The sequence below is a fragment of the Salmo salar genome, chromosome ssa01, assembly GCF_905237065.1.
Source record: "Salmo salar chromosome ssa01, Ssal_v3.1, whole genome shotgun sequence".
Classification (NCBI taxonomy): domain Eukaryota; kingdom Metazoa; phylum Chordata; class Actinopteri; order Salmoniformes; family Salmonidae; genus Salmo; species Salmo salar.
The window spans coordinates 122,903,098-122,921,816 of NC_059442.1; positions in this window are offsets into that span (position 1 = coordinate 122,903,098).

The following is an 18,719-nucleotide window of genomic DNA, read 5'->3' on the forward strand; positions in this document are numbered from 1 at the left end:
CTGGTTTTCTGTGAATATCTTCCATAACGTTACTATAGTTAATTAACGTAAATATTAGAAAGCCGGGTTTGACCGTCGGCGTTATATGAGCTACAGTACAGTACCGTTAGCTAGCTAGCTAATGTTATGTCCTAACTAGGCACAACTAGGTTTGGATTATTTCCTCAACTATATTCTTTCCCATATATTGTATATCGTTTCCATAAAGCCAAGATGGCTTTACACTCATTAACATAAGTTTCCAATCTAGAGCAGTTTTCACTTTTGTGATAATGAACTAGCTAACGTTAGCTTCGTTAACTAACTAACTAACTAACTAACTAAGGACGGTGACCTGTCCAGATGAGATGTTACAACGAACTGAATCGCCAATGGAGGTCTTCCTCTTTATATAGTCTGCTACAGCATGCAATACTATTAACTCACAAGGGGGCATAACGTTACATGGACAATACTATCCCATTTTGGAAACGTTACATGTACAATACTATCCCATTTTGGAAACGTTACATGTACAATACTATCCCATTTTGGAAATGTTACATGTTCAATACTATCCCATTTTGAAACGTTACATGTACAACACTATCCCATTTTGGAAACGTTACATGTACAATACTATCCCATTTTGGAAACGTTACATGGACAATACTATCTCATTTTGGAATCGTTGCATGTACAGTACTATCCCATTTTGGAAACGTTACATGTACAATACTATCCCATTTTGGAAACGTTACATGTACAATACTATCCCATTTTGGAAACGTTACATGTACAATTTATCCCATTTTGGAAACGTTACATGTACGCCCCCTTGTTGAGGGAAATTAATATCTTAGATGGTAGCTGTAGATGGGATTCAAATGCATAATGGTATTAATACAGTGTCTAGACTACCTCTTTTATATAAATGCCCTTCAGAATCCAAACACAGTATTGCCACGCAGCAAAATGTTGCTTTCAAGTCAGCCTGATAAAATATTGAACAATTTGTGTACAAAGATATCTTGAAATGTGATATTAGGCTTGTATGGCAGTACTGTTACTGTATGGCAGTACTGTATTGGCTAGTGCTTTCTCCAATATGTTCTTCTATTTTGCATTCAATTGTATGTCGATGCCATTTATATTTCAATATTTATTTCATAAATATATTTTTTAATGCTTGTAAGACTATTCTTTGACACATTTTCTCTTCCTTTGAAATTATTATAGGACAGAACATTGACACAATGCAATTGGGATTGTTGGGGTTCATTTCCTTGTTCCTTATCAATCATTGGCTCATTGGTGAAAATTAGCATTATGACAATATCTTTTAATAAAATCATTTAAAACCTTTATTAATGCAATTGCAGACAGAAGTTGACAACAGGAACATAACGCATGTTTCCGAGTAAGTTCTGCAAAAAAGTAAAAGTCCCAAGTTGCTTTTATTAAACCCAAAGTCCAGCCATTACGTCATTACCTTCTACTCATGAGACCAAGCCCATGCATCAACACAGCTATACAAACGCAGAGTTTCAGTGTTATCTAAAAGCTTAGCAGCAAATGTCCAAGTTGATTTATAGTGGAATGTCTGACTAGTCTCTTATCTCTTACACTCCCCTGCAGAGTCCTGTCTTCACAGTCACACATTTCTCAACAGTTTTGTTATAAGAGGCAGAGAGACTAGAATAGTAATGTGGAACAATATTAAACGTCATAATGTATACTACCGTTAATCTGTAGTCCAGGACCCTATAAATGTAAGGAGGGAGGGGTCTTATAACTCCTCCCCTTTTATTAATACAATATTAGCATAATCAATCATTATAATACATCATCATTCTTTTTCTTCTTCTCCTTTTGCTTTCTATAGAATAGCTTCTGGAACTCTCGTCTTGCTAAAACTCACTACCTTCTAGAACTCTCGTCCCCTTGGAACGAGCCCAAACAAAACTCATCTCCAATACGGAAAAACGTGCAGTCAAAATAAATTGTGATCCATGGCAACGCACTGGCTAAACGCAAAACACAAATATTTTTAACTGCCCATCCTTGAGACAATCAGCAACCAAGTTGTCCTTACCACAGACATGTCTGATTTCAAGAGGAAACTCCTGTTTTAACGTGTCCAAATCAATAACCAATGTGCAGAAACAGTTTGATAAATTGAAAACCTAAACATGAAATGTACTATTTATCATATTACTTTAAAAAAAATTCAACAAGAACCTTTTAAAATACACAAGCACCAAAAAAGCTGATGTTTTGAGAAGTAGCAATAAATCACTGATAACGATTAGGGCGTTAAATCAGGTTGTATGTGCTGTTGAAATGAACACAACTAAAAAAACACAAGGAAATGGGAGATATCTTTCACCTCACTGGTTAGAGGAAACCTGCAGAAGACAGTTAGCTACATTTTGGAGTGATGCATTTAAATGTAGGGGTCGCTAAACAAAGGAACGCAACAGTTATTTGTCCTCACTCATCGATATCATGTTGAAATCAATTGTGCGAGAGGGTTGAGATGAGGTTGCACGTCCTGTCAAACTAACAGCTCAATAACCACACGAAATCTGGGAATAATGTGTACATCCCTGGTTAGAGGACAATTTGTAGAAAACGGCTAGCTACATGTTGAAGTGTTGCATTTTGATTCAAGTGGGTCACCAACTTGGTAAGTGTAACACAACTCATTTTTTACATTTACATTACATTTACATTTTTGTTAAATCACATAAATAGTACTCTTCCATTTCAGAGCCTGGATTTTCCCCCCGAGGCTAATATCCAAATCATGCTGAAATCAATAGAACAGGGGGCAAACATTTAGGGTTCAACATTGTGACATCATTAAAATACTCCTACTAGATGTTAAAACATTCTATATTGTGACATTAATTCATTGATAATCATGAAACAACTCCTTCATGTATTTTCTGATATTTTATCAGAGATCTTTTATCAGATTATCTCTGGTCACAGCTACGAAGTTTCTCTCCTGTGTGTGTTCTCTGGTGTTGTACCAGGCTGTTTGACTGAGTAAAACTCTTCCCACATTGATTACAGCTATAAGATTTCTATTCTATGTGTGTTCTCTGGTGTACAGTCAGCTGCCCAGATGTAACAAAACTCTTCCCACATTGATTACAGCTATAATATTTCTCTCCTGTGTGTATTCTCTGGTGTAAAGTCAGAGAGCCAGATGTAGTAAAACTCTTCCCACATTGATCACAGCTATAAGATTTCTCTCCTGTGTGTGTTCTCTGGTGTAAAGTCAGAGAGCCAGATGAGGTAAAACTCTTCCCACACTGACCACAGCTATAAGGTTTCTCTCCTGTGTGTGTTCTCTGGTGCACTGTCAGATCTCCAGATTGAACAAAACTCTTCCCACATTGATCACAGCTATAAGGTTTCTCTCCTGTATGTGTGTTCTCTGGTGTGATATCAGGTTGTTTGATTGAGTAAAACTCTTCCCACACTGAGTACAGCTATAAGGTCTCTCTCCTGTGTGGATTCTCTGATGAATTTTAATGCCTGCTGAGGAGGTGAATCTCTTCCCACAGTCAGAGCAGCAGTGAGTTCTCTTCCCTGTGGATCTGTGCAGGTGTTTCTTGAGGTGTTCTGATGTGGAGATACTCTTCTCTGCCTCTTCAGCATCATGAGGTTGTTGAGGCTCCCCAGAGGATCCACGATAGTTAAGTATCACTCCTGTGTGAAAAACAGTCAGACAGATGATTTAAAGGCCCACAACAGCGGTAATCCACTGTAAAAGGTGATGCCAACAGCGTAGCCATGATGTTGTCCAACAATTGATGTCTGTAATGAATGTTCAATTATTTAACACTTGTCTTAAAATGCGCAAGAATAGTCATATTTTGTCTTGTTTTCACATTAGTAGTAACATTGATGATTGCAGGCTAGAAAAAATATATTAATGTTGTTAAAACTCTAAGCAGTGTGCCAGATGACTTTTGGTCTCCAATATAGACCCCTTTCTGTGTTTGCTAAAATTGCGTCACGAAGGCAATTTGATTGCAGAAACTCCTCCCTGCTTGTGAGGAAACCGATAGTTATGGATGTACTATATCTGCCTGGAGCAAAAATAGTGAGCAAAGATTTTAGTTTTCACAATGTATTCTGAATGTGAATGGGGGAAAACTCAGGGGAGTAACCTCATTTTACAGGTTGCTTATGAGTGCATTTCACACTACTTTGGAATATAATTGTAAGGCTCGTTTGAATGTCTTGCTTAATATAATGTTTTCTACAGTATTAAGAATTATGTGTAATTGTTGAAGAACCACATTAATGACAGTATCCATTTGGGTGTCAATAAAGTTCATATTTTTTTATTTCACCTTTATTTAACCAGGTAGGCCAGTTGAGAACAAGTTCTCATTTACAACTGCGACCTGGCCAAGATAAAGCAAAGCAGTGTGACAAAAAAACAACAGAGTTACAAGTGGGATAAACAAACGTACAGTCAATAACACAATAGAAAAATCTATATACAGTGTGTGCAAATGGAGTACGGAGGAAAGGCAATAAATAGGCCATAGTAGCGAAGTAATTAGAATTTAGCAAATTAACACTGGAGTGATAGATGTGCAAGTAGAAATACTGGTGTGCAAAAGAGCAAAAAAGTAAATAAAAACATGGGGATGAGGTAGGCAGTTGGATGGGCTATTTACAAATGGACTATGTACAGCTGCAGCGATCGGTAAGCTGCTCAGATAGCTGATGCTTTAAGTTAGTGAGGGAGATATAAGTCTCCAACTTCAGCGATTTTTGTAATTCGTTCCACTCATTGGCAGCAGAGAACTGGAAGGAAATGCGGCCAAAGTAGGTGTTGGCTTTGGGGATGACCAGCGAGATATACCTCCTGGAGCGCGTGCTATGGGTGGGTGTTGCTATGGTGACCAGTGAGCTGAGTGAAGGCGGCCTAGCAAAGAAATATAGATGACCTGGAGCCAGTGGGTTTGGCGATGAATATGTAGCGAGGGCCAGCCGATGAGAGCATTCAGGTCGCAGTGGTGGGTGGTATATGGGGCTTTGGTGACAAAATGGATGGCACTGTGATAGACTGCATCCACTTTGCTGAGTGGAGTGTTGGAGGCTATTTTGAAAATGACATCGCCAAAGTCAAGGATCGGTAGGATAGTCAGTTTTACGAGGGTATGTTTGGCAGCATGAGTGAAGGAGACTTTGTTGCGCAATAGGAAGCCGATTCTAGATTTAATTTTGGATTGGAAATGCTAGTCTGGAAGGAGAGTTTACAGTCTAACCAGACACCTAGGTATTTATAGTTGTCCACATATTCTAAGTCAGAACCGTCCAGAGTAGTGATGCTGGACGGGCGGGTGCGGGCAGCGATCGGTTGAAGAGAATACATTTAGTTTTACTAGCGTTTAAGAGCAGTTGGAGGCCACGGATGGAGTGTTGTATGGCATTGAAGCTCGTTTGGAGGTTAGTTAACACAGTGTCCAAAGAAGGGCCAGATGTATACAGAGTGGAGTAGTCTGCGTATAGGTGGATCAAGGAATCACCAGCAGCAAGAGCAACATCATCGGTATATACAGAGAAAAGAGTTGGTCCGAGAATTGAACCCTGTGGTAGCTCCATAGAGACTGCCAGAGGTACGGACAACAGGCCCTCTGATTTGACACACTGAACTCTGTCTGAGAAGTAGTTGGTGAACCAGGCGAGGCAGTCATTTGAGAAGCCAAGGCTATTGAGTCTGCTGATAAGAATACGGTGATTGACAGAGTCAAAAGCCTTGGCCAGGTTGATGAAGACGGCTGCAGAGTACTGTCTTTTATCGATGGCGGTTATGATACAGTGAGGGAAAAAAGTTTTTGATCCCCTGCTGATTTTGTACGTTTGCCCACTGACAAAGAAATGATCAGTCTATAATTTTAATGGTAGGTTTATTTGAACAGTGAGAGACAGAATAACAACAAAAAAATTTAAAAACGCATGTCAAAAATGTTATAAATTGATTTGCATTTTAATGAGGGAAATAAGTATTTGACCCCTCTGCAAACATGACTTAGTACTTGGTGGCAAAACCCTTGTTGGCAATCACAGAGATCAGATGTTTCTTGTAGTTGGCCACCAGGTTTGCACACATCTCAGGAGGGATTTTGTCCCACTCCTCTTGCAGATCTTCTCCAAGTCATTAAGGTTTCGAGGCTGACGTTTGGCAACTCGAACCTTCAGAATTCAAAACGGTCAGTGATCTGTTAACTTGACTTTCGAAGACTTTAGAAAGGCAGGGCAGGATGGATATAGGTCTGTAACAGCTTGGGTCTAGAGTGTCACCCCTTTTGAAGAGGGGGATGACCGCAGAAGCGTTCCAATCTTTAGGAATCTCGGATGATACGAAAGAGAAGTTGAACAGACTAGTAATAGGGGTTGCCACAATGGCGGTGGATAATTTTAGAAAGAGAGTGTCCAGATTGTCAAGCCCAGCTGATTTGTACGGGTCCAGGTTTTGCAACTCTTTCAGAACATCAGCTATCTGGATTTGGGTGAAGGAGAAGCTGGAGAGGCTTGGGGAAGTATCTGTGGGGGGTGGGGAACTGTTAGTGCAGTACACCACAGGATGTTTTTGTGCTGGTCGAGGGCAGTCAGGTCTGGAGTGAACCAAGGGCTATATCTGTTCTTAGTTCTACATTTTTTGAAAGGGGCATGCTTATTTAAGGTGGTGAGGAAATTATAATTAAAGAACAACCAGGCATCCTCTACTGACGGGATGAGGTCAATATCCTTCCAGGAGACCTGAGCCAGGTCGATTAGAAATGCCTGCTTGCAGAAGTGTTTTAGGGAGCTTTTGACAGTGATGAGGGGTGGTCGTTTGACCGCGGACGCATAACGGATGCAGGCAATGAGGCAGTGATCGCTGAGACCCTGATTGAAAACAGCAGAGGTGTATTTGGAGGGCCATGTTTACGGATTTAGGGTTGTACCTGGTGGGTTCCTTGATAATTTGTGTGAGATTGAGGGCATCTAGCTTGGATTGTTGGACGGCCGGGGTGTTAAGCATATCCCAGTTTAGGTCACCTAACAGAATGAACTCTGAAGATAGATGGGGGGCAATCAATTCACATATGGTTTCCAGGGCACAGCTGGGAGCTGAGAGGGGGTCTGTAACAGGCGGCAACAGTGAGAGACTTATTTCTGGAGAGATTAATTTTTAAAATTAGAAGCTCGAACTGTTTGGGTTTAGACCTGGAAAGTATGATAGAACTTTAAGGCCATCTCTGCAGTAGATTGCAACTCCTCCCCTTTGGCAGTTCTATCTTGATGGAAAATGTTGTTGTTGGGGATGGAAATTTCGAAATTTTTGGTGACCTTCCAAAGCCAGGATTCAAACATGGCAAAGACATCAAGGTTGGCGGAGTGTGCAAAAGCAGTGAGTAAAACAAACTTAGGGAAGAGGCTTCTGATGTTAACATGCATGAAACCTTCTGTAACCGGCTTTTACGGTTACAGAAGTCAACAAATGAGAGCGCCTGGGGACACACAGGGCCTGGGTTAACCTCTACATCAACCCAGTGCTTTGTGAACAGAGAATAAAAGGAGCAGATTTCTGGGCGTGGTAGGATAGATTTAAGGCATAACGTACAGACAGGGTTTGGTAGGGAGCGGGTACAGTAGAGGTAAACCTAGGCATTGAGTGACAATAAGAGAGGTTGCATCTCTGGAGGCACCAGTTATGCTCGGTGAGGTCACCGCATGTGTGGGAGGTGGGACAAAATAGTTCTCTGAGGCATGTTGAGTGGGACTAGGAGCTCCGCAGTAAAATAAAACAATAACTACCCTAAACAACAGTATACAAGGCATATTGACATTAGAGAGACATAAAGTGAGGCAAAAAGCAATCACAGGTGTTGATTGGGAGAGCTAGTTAAGACAACAAAGGGTAAGACAACAGTTAACTTCTTTGGGACTGGGGGGCAGTATTGAGTAGCTTGGATGAATAAGGTGCCCAGAGTAAACTGCCTGCTACTCAGGCCCAAAAGCTAGAATATGCATATAATTAGATTTGGATAGAAAACACTGAAGTTTCTAAAACTGTTTGAATGATGTCTGTGAGTATAACAGAACTCATATGTTAGGCAAAACTCAGAAAAAAATCCAACCAGGAAGTGGGAAATCTGAGGTTTGTAGTTTTTCAAGTGATTGCCTATCCAATATACAGTGTCTGTGGGGTCATATTGCACTTCCTAAGGCTTCCACTAGATGTCAACAGTCTTTAGAACGTTGTTTCATGCTTCTACTGTGAAGGGGAAGAGAATAAGAGCTGTTGGAATCAGGGGTCTGGCAGAATGCCATGAGCTAAGTCTCGCACGCGGCCGTGAGCTGCGTTCCCTTTCATTTCTAAAGACACAGGAATTATCCGGTTGGAATATTATTGAAGATTTATGATAAAAACATCCGAAAGTGTAACGCTGGGACGTCGTGGGTGTGGAGTCAGGCGCAGGAAACAGAAGCTTTTGCTACAGTGCTTTTATTTGCGCACCACCAAAAGAGTATTCGCACAACACAACAGGGCGTATCAAAATACAAAGTCCCAAACAAAACACGATCCACTACACAACACACAGTGTAAATGAACGAAACAAGCCAGCACACAGAACAGGTGGGGAGACGGGCTTAAATACTCATCTAATAACTTAATTGAAAACAGGTGCAACAAATAAAGGCATAATCAACAGAAAAGGGAAAAAGGGATCGGTGGCAGCTAGTAGGCCGGTGACGACGACCGCCGAGCGCCACCCGAACAGGTAGAGGAGTCACCCCCTCGGCAGGAGTCGTGACAGTACCCCCCCTGACGCGCGGCTCCCGCAGTGCGCCGACACCGGCCTCGGGGAGGACCCGGAAGGCGAGGCGCAGGGCGATCCGGGTGGAGGCGATGGAAAACCCTCAACAGTGACGGATCCAGTATGTCCCCCACCGGCACCCCCTCCCAGTCCACAAGGTACTGCAGGCCCCTCACCCGGCGTCTTGAGTGCAGAATGGTACGTACCGTATACGCCGGGGACCCCTCGATGTCCAGAGGGGTGGAGGGACCTCCGGCACCTCACCTTCTTGTAAGGGACCAGCTACCACCGGCCTGAGGAGAGACACATGAAACGAGGGATTAATTCGATAATAAGAAGGGAGTTTTAATCTGTAACACACCTCGTTTATTCTCCTCAGGACTTTGAAGGGCCCTACACGCTGCAGACCCAGCTTCCGGCAGGGTAGGCAGAGGGGCAGGTTTCGGGTCGAGAGCCAGACCCTGTCCCCCGGTTGGAATACGGGGGCCTCACCACGGTGGCGGTCAGCGTTCCTCTTCTGCCGTCCACCTGCTTGCTTAAGGGCTTCCTGGACAGCCCTCCAGGTCTCCTTGGAGTGCTGCACCCAATCCTCCACCGCAGGAGCCTCGGTCTGACTCTGATGCCACGGTGCCAGAACCGGCTGGTAGCCTAACACACACTGAAATGGTGACATGTTAGTGGATGAGTGGTGGAGTGAGTTTTGTGCCAGTTCGGCGCATGGTATGTACCTGGACCACTCCCCTGGCCGGTCCTGGCAGTACGACCGCAGAAACCTACCCACCTCCTGGTTCACTCTCTCCCCCTGCCCATTACTCTCGGGGTGATAACCGGAGGTCAAGCTGACCGAGACCCCCAGGCGCTCCATAAACGGGACATGAACTGGGGACCTCGATCAGAAACGATGTCCTCCGGCACCCCGTAGTGCAGGAAGACATGGGTGAATAGAGCTTCCGCAGTCTGTAGGGCCGTAGGGAGACCGGGAAACGGGAGGAGACGGCAGGACTTAGAGAACCGATCCACCACCACCAGAACCATGGTATTCCCCTGAGACGGGGGAAGATCGGTAAGGAAGTCCACCGACAGTTGAGACCACGACCTTTGTGGAACGGGGAGGGGTTGTAACTTCCCTCTAGGAAGGTGCCTAGGAGCCTTACTCTGGGTGCATACCGAACAGGAAGAGACATAAAACCTCATGTCCTTAGCCAAGGTGGGCCACCAGTACTTCCCCCTAAGGCCTCGCACTGTCCTCGCCACCCCAGAATGACCCGACGAGGGTAGTGTATGAGCCCATCGAATCAATTGATCACGGACACCAAGCAGAACGTACTTACGGCCTGTAGGACAGTTAGAAGGCGCAGGCTCCACCTGTAGCGCCCGCTCAATGTCCGCGTCCACCTCCCATACCACTGGTGCTACCGGCTTAGAGGCTGGAAGGATGGGAGTAGGATCGATGGGCCGATCCTCAGTGTCATAGAGACGGGACAGCGCGTCGGCCTTGGTGTTCATGGAACCTGGTCTATACGAAATAGTGAACTGAAATCGGGTGAAGAACATGGCCCACCGTGCCTGACGCGGATTCAGTCTCCTGGCTGCCCGGATATACTCCAGGTTCCGGTGGTCAGTCCAGATGAGAAAAGGGTGTCTAGCCTCCTCAAGCCAGTGTCTCCACACGATCAGAGCCTTGACCACAGCCAACAGCACCCGGTCCCCCACATCATAGTTGCGCTCCGCCGGACTGAGCTTCCTAGAAAAGAAAGCACAGGGGCGGAGTTTCGGTGGCGTACCCGAGCGCTGTGATAGCACGGCACCCACCCCAGCCTCGGACGTGTCCACCTCCACTATGAATGGTAAGGAGGGGTCCGGGTGCGCCAACACAGGCGCATCAGTGAACAGTGCCTTCAACTGGTTGAAGGCTCTGTCCGCCTCTGTCGACCACCGTAAACGCACCATCCCCCCTTCAGCAGTGAGGTAATGGGATCCGCTACTTGGCCAAAACCCCGGATAAACCTCCGGTAGTAATTGGCAAATCCCAAAAACCGCTGCACTTCTTTCACCGTGGTTGGAGTCAGCCAATTACGCACGGCCTTAACGCAGTCACACTCCATCACCACCCCCGAGGTGGAAATGCGATAACCCAGGAAGGAGACGGCTCGTTTGGAGAACTCACACTTCTCAGCCTTGACGTATAGTTAATGCTCCAGCAGTCTCCCAAGCACCCTGCGCACCAGAGACACATGCTCGGCGCGGGTGGCAGAGTAAATCAGGATATCGTCGATATACACTATCACGCCCTGTCCATGCAGGTCCCTGAGAATCTCATCCACAAAGGATTGAAAGATGGCTGGAGCATTCTTCAACCCATACGGCATGACGAGGTACTTATAGTGGCCCGATGTGGTACTAAACGCGGTTTTCCACTCGTCTCCCTCCCGAATACGCACCAGATTATACGCGCTCCTGAGATCCAGTTTCCTGAAAAAACACGTTCCGTGAAATGATTCCACTGACGTAGCGATGAGAGGTAGTGGGTAACTGAACCCCACTGTAATGGAATTGAGACCTCTATAATCAATGCACGGACGCAGACCTCCCGCCTTTTTCTTCACGAAAAAGGAATGCGAGGAGACGGGTGAAATGGAGGGCCGAATGTACCCCTGTCCCAGAGATTCCGTGACATATGTCTCCATAGCCAACTTCTCCTCCTGGGACAATGGGTACACGTGACTCTTGGGAAACAACATCCTCTTCCTCTTTCACTCTGAAGTCGTCTTCCTCTTGTTTAACTGAAACGTCTTTCTCATCTTCTTTCACGGTAACAACCTCACCCTCTACTTGTTTTTGTATTGCAACATCCTTTTCATCCTCCTCTTTCACGATAGTTTCTTTCTCCGTCCAGCAGACCTCATCTTCTTTAGCAGGAGAGTAACTTAATGAACTCATGGTCGGAGATGTTAGCTAGCTAGCATTAGCAACTAGCTTAGTTCTAAGCTAACTTAGCAAACCAGCTAACTGACAAACAACGTAAATATATAATTAAATTGGCCAACAATTACATACGACAGAAGTGTGTTTAATACACAGCGACTAATATACACCAAAACAGTGTAAAGAGCGTGAATGTTGTAGCTATGTTTGCTAGAAAGCTACCGAGGTGTCTGACTAGCTGTTGTTGTTGAAGGAGCGTCCCGTCCACTAGATTATACGTCACACTGGCAGCATCGCCTGAACCTAAAAGACGCACATCGCCATCTGCTGACTGGAGTGGGCAACGCAGTTGAGGAACCAAACGTTTATTTTTCATTTATTTCATAAAAGTTTAATATTATATTAAGTCGTTCAAAGAGAAGCATGTGTTGATTGATTCGTTTTTAATGAGTGAGAATTTAAAACAAACTTTACACTACATATTTGCATTGAACCGTCATCTGACATGGATCATTTTGAACCCAGAGCCATATCTTGTATCATAGCCAAAATGTGGTTTATTCAATTCTTTCAATTTTTCATGACTTTGTCAATCAACTTGTTCTTAATAAATCTAAATCATGGTTTAGTGTTTCTGTATAAAAATTGACTTTTAACAAATTCAAATCCTTTGCTGTCATTTTGACCCCAGCCAAAAGCACATTTGATTAATAGGATGTTTATTTCAAATCAAAATCAAATCACATTTTATTGGTCACATACGCATGTTTAGGAGATATTATTGCGGGTGTACTGAAATGCTTGTGTTTCTAGCTCCGATAGTGAAGTAATATCTAACAATTTCACAACATATACCCAATACACACAAATCTAAGTATTTTAATCTTGGTTTCTCTGTAGACATGATCCATCCCACCAGAGGGTGGAGGGGCTCCTGTATCAGTGGTTTTGACCAGATAGACACCTGCAGACACACAGTATAGTGCCTCCCATGTACTCTCCTAAGATTGGACTTTTCTGTACCACGTATCACGTGACTGTGTACAAAACTGCCAGGGGTAGAAAACTCTGCCAGTGGTATACAGTGCATTCGTTAAGTATTCAGACCCCTTCACTTTTCCACATTTTCTTACGTTACAGCCTTATTCTAAGATTGAATAATTATTCTCCCTCATCAATCTACACACAATACCCCATAATGACATCATAATACCCCATAATGACATCACAATATCCAATAATGACAAACCAAAATGTATTTACTTAAGTATTCAGACCCTTTGCTATGAAACTCGAAATTGAGCTCAGATGCATCCTGATTCCATTGATCATCCTTGAGATGTTTCTACAACTTGATTGGAGTCCACTTGCGGTAAATTCAATTGATTGGACATGATTTGGAAAGGCACAGACCTGTCTATATAAGGTCCCACAGTTCACAGTGCATATCAGAGCAAAAACCAAGCCATGAGGTCAAAGGAATTGTCCATAGAGCTCTGAGACAGGATAGTGTCGATGCACAGATCTGGGGAAAGGTACCACATTTTTTTTGCAGCATTGATGGTCCCCAAGAACACAGTGGCCTCCATCATTCTGAAATGGAAGGAGTTTGGAACCACCAAGACTCTTCCTAGAGCTGGCTGCCTGGCCAAACTGAGAAATCGGGGGAGAAGGGCCTTGGTCAGGGAGGTGAACAAGAACCCGATGTTCACTCTGACAGAGCTCCAGAGTTCTTCTGTGGAGATGGGAGAACCTTCCAGAAGGACAACCATCTCTGCAGCACTCCACCAATCAGGCCTTAATGTAGCAATGATTAAATTGTCAAAATGTATTTCAATGGACAATTCAGTGAACTGTTTTGTGAAAGGTGTCGGCAAGAGATGACATGCAGGAGCTTGCAGAGATTTGTAGTCTTGCATGTCGTCTACTTTGATGCTAATTAGCATTTTCAAATCCGAGAGTAAAGAGAGACAAATATATTGATACAAGTATTTGTATTTATTATGGATCCCCATTAGTTCCTGCCAAGGCAGCAGCTACTCTTCCAGGGGTTTATTATGGATCCCCATGAGTTCCTACCAAGGCAGCAGCTACTCTTCCTGGGGTTTATTACGGATCCCCATGAGTTCCTGCCAAGGCAGCAGCTACTCTTCCTGGGGTTTATTATGGATCCCCATTAGTTCCTGCCAAGGCAGCAGCTACTCTTCCTGGGGTTTATTATGGATCCCCATTAGTTCCTGCCAAGGCAGCAGCTACACTTCCTGGGGTTTATTATGGATCCCCATTAGTTCCTGCCAAGTAAGGTCAGGGAGTGTGCCAGCCTGCCTGAACCGCCCCTTTCAAGCAAAAGGTATAAATGATGGGTTATGAATTAACAGGTATAAATGATGGGTTATGAATTAACAGGTATAAATAATGTGTTATGAACTAACAGATATAAATGATGGGTTATGAATTAACAGGTACAAATGATGGGTTATGAATTAACAGGTATAAATGATGGGTTATGAATTAACAGGTATAAATGATGGGTTATGAATTAACAGATATAAATGATGGGTTATGAACTAACACATTCCCTCCAGGCATTTCAATATATTCAGGATTTCTTATAGTGAGCATACATGACATCTAAGTAGCTGAATATTCTTTTGGAATAACAGTCTAAAGGACACAACTCATGTTATTCTGATTAAACAGTGAGAGACTAGTTGATGGAGTGGGGATTTTCTGACAATTAGGAAATAATATTTCATGTTTTACTCGTACCTCAGCCAGCATTGTGAATGGTGTCTGAGGCGGTGACGGGCCATGGCAGTAAATCTAATACTTAGGTGCTTTTGTCATTCATGAAAGGTCTGTGTTTGTTAGAAGTTACATCTCTGGCCATGCTGGCAGGGTCTGAATCAAACCCAATGTCCAGTGGGATTGATCTGTTTGATCCATTCGTTTGTTTCAGTTTTCAGTAGTTGAATCCTTTGACGTATTGTTGATTTCAAAAATTGTCATTTTCTGTTTGAAAAGTGATACTAAACTTACATACCAGCACTATTTTGACATAGTGGAAGAAGATATACTGAATTTATACTGTTTTTCACACTGAGATGGACCAAGATATGTGTTACTTTTGCACATATTTGTTCATTGGTTTAGCAAGAGTCTGTTGATTGGTCAGTCATTGGGTTCATTTGTTTTACAATATGTTCACATCAAATCAAGCTTTATTTATACAGCACATTTCAGACATGGATGCAACACAATGGCTTCACATCCAAAAATGTAAAAAAACAATGAAAATAAACAGAAATATTTACTACACAAGAAACATAAGAGGATAAAAAAACAGAAGACTAACAACTGAAAGACTAATGAGCACCCTAAGGAAATGTCATTGATTAAAATATAAACAATTGGATGCAACATCCAACCCAAACAAAATGGACAAGCCAACACAGGTGTAACACATTCTGACTAACGAGGTGATACCAATCGGTTCGCCCTACGTGCTGTGGTGGAAATTCTAGCCATAATCAATAATGAGGAGAGGCTAAATTAATAATCAATCAAGGTTTTTACTTTTATTAAAAGACTTGTTATCACAAGGAGGCTTGCTTCTGGGTTATATACACTATCTCAGGATAGGTGCAACTTCAGAGATGACGTACAATGGTTCCAAACACCAACCCCCCACATCCTGTGCCAGACCTTGGGCCCCAAATACAATCTCCCCCTAGGAGGAGGTGACTGACGCATAGACACTGTGGAGACAAGTAATTGGTTCCCCATTACTCACGCCATCCCTTCACATGGTTTGTAATAAACACACAGTTCACATGGAAACAATTTTTCCTTCTGATCTCCTTTGCCTTACACCCTGCTGATATTCTGCCTAGCAACAGGGACATGTGATAGATGCTGATATTCTGCCTAGCAACAGAGGCATGTGATCGATACTGATATTCTGCCTAGCAACAGGGACATGTGATAGATGCTGATATTCTGCATAGCAACAGGGACATGTGATAGATGCTGATATTCTGCATAGCAACAGGGACATGTGATCAATAAGCCTGACTTCTCCCCTCTCTGGACCCAAAGTGACTGAGGCCCATTTGAGGGAGGAAGTGCAGCTGCCAACACCAGAGTCAGAAAGGAGACATTCTAATAGCAAGAGGTCAATAGTTCATATCAGCATATTCTGCAGATAAGACATCTTAATTATCTACGTTACTTAGCCAATTCTGATTTCTCCACCACAATCTTTCCCCAGAAACAGGCTCCAAAACAATAGCTGTGTTACTGGTGTGCAGGATATAACCTTTACTCTGTGGAGGATCAAGAGGAACCAGTCAGTTTCTGTCATATTCTTGGTTGAGTGTCTGAACATCATGGGTTCATTCTACACACCCAGAACAGTTAGAACATCATGGGTTCATTCTACACACCCAGAACATCATGGGTTCATTCTACACACCCAGAACAGTTAGATCATGGGTTCATTCTACACACCCAGAACAGTTAGAACATCATGGGTTCATTCTACACACCCAGAACAGTTAGAACATCATGGGTTCATTCTACACACCCAGAACAGTTAGAACATCATGGGTTCATTCTACACACCCAGAACAGTTAGAACATCATGGGTTCATTCTACACACACAGAACAGTTAGAACATCATGGGTTCATTCTACACACCCAGAACAGTTAGAACATCATGGGTTCATTCTACACACACAGAACAGTTAGAACAGGCCTCTATCAACACACTTTTCTGTGTTATAGGAGTTTGGTAAAGAACCTATCACAAGCCCAATGCCTCAGCTTAAAGAATGATATTTTACTACACAAGCATTAGTAAGGTTTAACAGAAAAATCCCTCACATTGCTAACGAGCTATACGTGCTAAAGTCCAACCTCAAAACATAAATGGAAAAACCAAAGCCTGTAACAGCTTCCCCCTTAAGACAACAAATATATCCTTTATTTTTGTTGGACAAGTTTGCTCACCACCAACTGAAAACAACTTCCATTTCACATTATAATCAACTACAATGCTTCACCTTCACCAATATAAACATGGTGTCTACTGGCTGTCAACAATTAAACTAGCTTCTAGAACTCTCGTCTTCCTAAAACTCACTAGCTTCTAGAACTCTCATCTTCCTAAAACTCACTAGCTTCTAGAACTCTGGTCCCCTTGGAACGAGCCCAAACAAAACTTATCTCCAATACGGAAAAACATGCAGTCAAAATAAATTGTGATCCATGGCAACGCACTGGCTAAACGCAAAACACAAAACTTTTTGACTGCCCACCCATGAGACAATCAAGTTGTCCTCACCACGGGCATGTCTGATTTCAAGAGGAAAGTCCTGCAATATCCGTAGTAACTTTCCACCTCACTGCGGAGCTTCTCTCTTTTCAGGGTTCACTAGATCGGCATTTTGTTGGATTAACCCTGATATTCTAAAAGCAGGGCAAGAATGTCAATATAATTGTACCAAAGAATTGTCAGTTGGTTGCATAAATAATTATCATTACTAAATGTTACATGAACAGTAAAAATGAAATATTTGGTTAAATCGTCTTATTTTCAACGGCCCTTCAATTATATTATGCTAGGTGGGATATCCCCAATGTCAAAACACAGTTTTAACGTGTCTAAATCAATAACCAATATGCAGAAACAGTTTGCGATATATTGAAAACCTAAACATAAAATGTGCAATATACACAAACATCTGCCACAATAATCATATTACTTGCACCTTTTAAAATGCACAAGCATCAAAAATGCTGTTGTTTTGACAAGTAGCAATAAATCACTGATATCGATTAGGGGGGAAATCAGGCTGTACATGCTGTTGAAACTAACACAACTAGAAAACACATGGAAATGGGAGATATATATTTTACCTCACTGGTTAGAGGACAACCTGCAGAAAACAGTCAGCTACATTTTGGAGTGATACATTTAAATTTAGGGGTCGCTAAACAAAGGAACGCAACACTTATTTGTCATAACTCATCGATATCAAGTTGAAATCAATGCTGTGACAGAAGGGAGATGAGGTTGCACATCCTGTTAAAACTAACAGCTCAAAAAACCATACGGAATCTGGGAATAATGTGTACACCCCTGGTTAGAGGACAACTTGTAGAAAACAGCTAGCTACATGTTGAAGTGTTGCATTTTGATTCAAGTGGGTCACTAACGTGGTAAGTGTAACACAACTTTTTTTGTTAGTAACTTTTTGCTAAATCACATAAATAGTAACCCTTCCATTTCAGAGCCTGGATTTTCCCCCTGAGGCTAATATCCATATCATGTTGAAATCAATAGAACAGGGGACAAACGTTTAGGGTTCTACATTGTGACATCATTAAAATACTCCTACTACAATGTTAAAACATTCTACATTGTGACATTAATTCATTGATATCATGAAACAACTCCATGTATTTTCTGATGTTTCATCAGAGATACTCTGATTAAAGATCTCTTGTCACATTGATCATAGCTACGAGATTTCTCTCCTGTGTGTGTTATATGGTGTGCCTTCAGCTGACAAGATATAATAAAACTCTTTCCACATTGATTACAGCTAAAAGGTTTCTCTCCTGTGTGTGTTTTCAGACAGCTAGAATGAACAAAACTCTTCCCACATTGAGTACAGCCAAAAGGTTTCTCTTCAGTGTGAATTCTTTGATGTATTTTAAGTTTTACTGAGGAGTATAAGCTTTTCCCACAGTCAGAGCAGCAGTGAGATTTCTTCCCTGTGGGTCTCTGCTGGTGTTTCTTGAGGAGTTCTGATCTGGAGAGACTCTTCTCTGCCTCGTCAGCATCATGATGTTGTTGAGGCTCCCCAGAAGATCCACGATAGTCCCGTCTCTCTCCTGTGTGAACAACAAAGTCATACAGATGGTTAAATGCCCACAACAGCAGAAATCCACTGTTTATTTCAGGTAAA